General features: G+C 38.6%; 1 long non-coding RNA gene across 1 annotated transcript; it reads right to left on the minus strand.

Moving 5' to 3' along the window:
- Window positions 1–1,144: 1,144 nt before the first annotated feature.
- Window positions 1,145–3,343, minus strand: LOC26527414. Its single transcript, XR_001448874.3, has 2 exons — window positions 1,733–3,343; window positions 1,145–1,680 (listed from the first exon to the last, which is right to left on the minus strand). It is a non-coding gene; the product is annotated as an uncharacterized LOC26527414 (long non-coding RNA).
- Window positions 3,344–4,844: the final 1,501 nt, after the last annotated feature.

Here is a 4,844-nt window from a genome sequence, read left to right on the forward strand (position 1 = left end):
TTGTATGGATGGATTGATGGTGAGCTTTAGGAACCCAGACAATACTAAAAGGTTGAAATCCACTGTCTATGATCCCACATTGGTTTGATTAAAATGTGTACCGTCGGCATTAAAGTTGTGTACTGTCTCGGCCCCACGTTGGGCGCCATTAAAATGTGTAGTGTACAGGATGGAGGAGGTCATATACCCATTTCCATGAGTATAATTCGGTCTGTCCAGTTGGTGGAATTTTTGGACTTGAACGTATGCAGTAGGCTCAGTAGTGCGCACTCTCGCTATGCTCGTACTAGCTCGCCGGATTGTCGGGGTTCTTCTTTACCTATCTGCACGGTTGCACCCTAACACACTTTAGTTATAGTGCGCGTTTCGGAATCTAAAAACAAAATAAACTCTAAGTGATGGAAGCGCCGACACGCTATATATGTTGAACCGTCCTATGTTCACAACTGACAAAGAGTACCAAGGTGTTGTTTGTCTCTCTCTCTCTTCACCCTCCCCACCTTGACAATATTGAAAATTTTTTTTAAATATTGTCCCTTAGTTAAGTTCTCAACGATCTTAGCTACATCTTATAAGACCCGGCATGGATGATCGACAGACTAAATTATAAGGCTCAAAAATTCATTATAACTTCAAATTTTTAATTCCATAATATGCCTTTCAAAACTACATTTCTATCCAAAAAGAGGTATTGAATTAATCATAAAGAGTGGCGGATTACTAATATGGGTAGGGTTTACAATATGCTCTTATGCTATGCTTACAGACTAACATGTTTGTTCTTTTGGTTTTCTTAACATCTAACTTTAATAATAGTCTTATATCTACAAAGTTGAATCATGTATTCTTTTTACTATGCATTATTTTCTGTATTATTTCATTCAAAATTTAATTTTAAAATTCAAAATTATATTTTCTCAATATCATCTGCATTTCTATATATATATATTTTTTTTTTTTTTTTTTTTTTTTTTTATATCTCTTCTCTACATGATTACTTTATTTATTTTTCTTGATTCATTATTTACCTTACCAAGGTTTCATATATAGCTGCATGCCGTTGTGATCATTGGGCCCAAGATGACGATGACATGATGATACACTGTTACAAATAGAATTACATAATTATAAAATTTCTCTTTTCTTTTGTTAGTTAAATATTAGCAGAACCCTTCCGGTGAGTGTATCAGCTATCCGCCCTTCCCGTTCAAATATTTCTCTTTTTCTTTTACATTTTATTTTGCTTTGATGTGCGTTTGCAAATATTTCACCTTAGTGCGCCAGCAGATACCCTACACTTGAGTCGAGTATATTACTTAATCTCTCTTTAGAAGTTGTCTAGGACCGGCATATGATTGTGTTGGTTTCGTCTTACGCTGTTGTTGTCTTTATGTAGCCAGCTGCAGTTTCTCAAACGTAGTAAGCTAAGTTATATAGTTCACCGTAGTTGCGTAGTTGACTTGGCGTGAGCAAGGTATTTTAAAGTCGTGGTGAGTTGACAGTTGTGACGAAAATAACTGTTGTTGTTGGGGTGCAATTAAGTTGTTGTTGAGGAATATACTTTGAGAATGATATTGGCGCGTTGTACAAAGCATACTAGGAAGAGACACTTGCTCGTGACCGAAGTCTTCGGCCTGGAGGAGGCTTCAACAACTATACTGTTTTGCTGCCAGTGGCTGCCTAAATCAAAATGTATATTAATTTCCGATAAAACTTTCACGGTCCAACGTACCTCTCGATTTATAATCGACTAATTATCACTCTTTAAATTTGTATTTAACACTGCAATTGGTTTATCTATAGCGTTCGATCACCACGTTTTTTTTTAGTTTTTAACTCGTTCACTGCGGCGATTAACGTCTGCCCGCATCAACGATCTTTTACTTTCTGACGCTGTATTAAACTAAAGTGGCGCTAAGCGCTGCTGTACTTATCGTTGCGTTTGTCGCTTGTCCGCTTGCGGTACAATCGTACGATTCTAAACTTGTCCGCTTGCGGTACAGTCGTACGATTCTAAACTGCGCTTGCGGTGCAATCGCCTGATTTGCATGTCTTCTCCTAACACCAAAAAAAAAAAGTAGGGTGACTCACGCATACCAAATTAAGTTTTATTACCCGTTCCCACTATTTGTATTTGTACCTATAATTCGAATTGTTATTTATTTTCGACCACTACAAGCTGCAAGTACAATTACATCAGAAAAGGAGTCAATTGGAAGTAGCAGCAACATATTAAAGGAAACAACAATAACCACTACAAGCGAAACAATAGGCACAATAAGGCATCAGAATCAACAGAAGGACGTCTATCACTTGGAGGCTTTGGCCTCAGCAATAATGAAGCGATCGACAACTTCCTCAACAGATGCAATCAGCTGTATTAATGCAAAAAACGATGACACCTATAAGCCGCAGAAGTTCTTTAAAGAGACACGACTTCACTTGGCCTGGGAACCGCCACCTGAACAAAAGACCAAGGTGATGGTGGCATACTCGGCTTATTCTCTGGGCCCTGCAGAATGTTCAGGCACGAACATAAGGATTGCATGATCAGTTCGTCAAGAAACTCAATGGAAAAAACCGATGGCTCTTTAAAGTATTTAAGGAGAAGTCTGCCCACATTATATGCGGAAACTACGAGGAGATAGTCCAGTTACCAAACCAAGGCATAATCGAGCTATATGCTGGATGCTCAGCCAGAATAGGTAAAATTAACATTATTACTCCGCAGGATCTAGTATCTACAAATACTGCAAGGTACTCGCCACTTTTCCTCAAAATAATCGACTAGAACGTCACATGGGATAACACCACTTCAACACATTGTCGCAAATAACTCAGTAGAGCTACAACGAGTTCAACAAAGCATAGAAGACCTGCAGCGGCAAAAGGTACATATTGAAGATCTTGTCTTCCACACAATGAATGGACATATTTCGTTGGGACTAGTAATAATTATAATATCGCTATTTGTCGTGTATCTAATAAAGAAGAGAAACCAGAGACAGAAATTGTTAGCTATAACCTTCTCTGGCCCCCCGCAGAATGTTCATGAACATGCATGAACATAAAAATATGATAAGTAGGGGAACGTACGCGCTATGCACTCGACAGCTAGCATAAAATAAATAACATATGTTTCAAGTGTGAACTGTCAAACTGGGCAAAAATTATGACCCTGACCCTTAGCGATTAGAATACGTAAGAGACGAGCGCTCAGCGATAGCATAAGAATAGCTAATAAGCCAACGCGGAGTCTTATAAACTCAGCAATAAAATAATAATAGCTAATAAACCAATGCGGAGTCTTACAAACTACGCGATAAGTTAATAATATGTAATAGACCAATACTGAGCCTTACACACTCAGCAATAGAAGCACTAGATTTAATGGTTGAAATTATACATGAGTCTGGGTATAAAAACCCGGGCCCAGCTGAATAAAGATTCATTACGAAACTAAACACCAACATAGTCAAGTGTATTCGTTCAGCATCTGATTTTTAGCTGTTGGCTATGCTTCTTCTTATATTGCTGCTGTTGTTATTGCCATTTATTATTAAACAATTAAGGTCTCATAGTGAGCGCACACTGCAGCCCATGCGTGTTTATGCTTGTGTGTGTATGTGTGTGAGTAAATGTTTGTGTATGTGTGTGTGTGTGTATGTATGCCTGTGCGTGCGTGTGTGTGTGTGTTTCTTGTGTAAGTTGAAAGACGCGAAAAATTGTTGAAATCGCTATTGCTCCAAGGGTTCAGGGGATCTCGTAGTCGAGCAGTCTCGACTAGAGCTTTCTTACTTCTTGTAATTAGAGCCTCATGGTCACTTTGGTCCGGTGTACCGGCCAACCATTTCCATGCTGTTCCCAATGCATTTATTGCTCTTGCCATTCTTATGGAGGGTTTGAGTCTACGCAAGTCACTTCTGACGCTATTTAGTTCATAATTTAGTAGTGGGAACATCTGGTGTGAAGTGCTTATATTGTTAAGAGTTTCTTCGAAAGCTCTGAAGATTTTTTCATATTCCGAAATGTTAAATACGTGGATAATTTTGAAAGTTCCGTTCTGCATTGTTGAAGTTCCTGTCTTTATCGGAATTAACTGAGAGTGAGAGTAGTCGAGGATTGTGGTTATACCCAGACATAGCGGTGCCAATATCCTGTAAATTAAGTTCGAATGTTATTATAATCATATAATCATTCATGAGTATATTGGTTTTGTGCAATGTCCGTCTTGCTGTCCGTCTGTCCGTATGAACGCAATCTATTTCGGCGCTATTGAAGCTAGAGTCTTGAAATTTGGAACACATACTCGTGTATATCTCCGATTTATAAAGTGTTAAAATTTTCCCGATCCGCCCACTAGGGGCGTGGCAAATCGGAAAATGCATTTTCCGATATACCAGAAATCATGTTTGTTGAAGAGCTAGAAAGCTGAAATTTGGTATGTAGGTCCGCGTCGACCACCCAAGATCACGAGCTATGGCGGATATATCTCCGCCCACTAGGGGCGTGGCAAATCGGAAAATGTATTGTAGTATGTTGTATGTCATATAAGCATATGCTCACAGTATTATAGCGTATACAATATATGAAGTTGACATATGCCCGAAATATAAGTAAGAGTATCATGCTCATAACATAGCAACACTTTGTTGCTTAATTTATATTATAACAGCTATACATATGTAAGTGCCGTAATATGATCGGTCACTTATGTATAGACCGGCCTGCAGCGTGGGATCTGCAACGTAAGCATTGTTACGTTCTTGTCGCAGCTTAAACGTTAAAATGTATATGCCTTCTGCATATGCATACAAACAAATATATACACACACATACAGCAG

Source organism: Drosophila mojavensis, unplaced genomic scaffold (assembly GCF_018153725.1).
Source record: "Drosophila mojavensis isolate 15081-1352.22 unplaced genomic scaffold, ASM1815372v1 contig_72, whole genome shotgun sequence".
NCBI classification, from domain to species: domain Eukaryota; kingdom Metazoa; phylum Arthropoda; class Insecta; order Diptera; family Drosophilidae; genus Drosophila; species Drosophila mojavensis.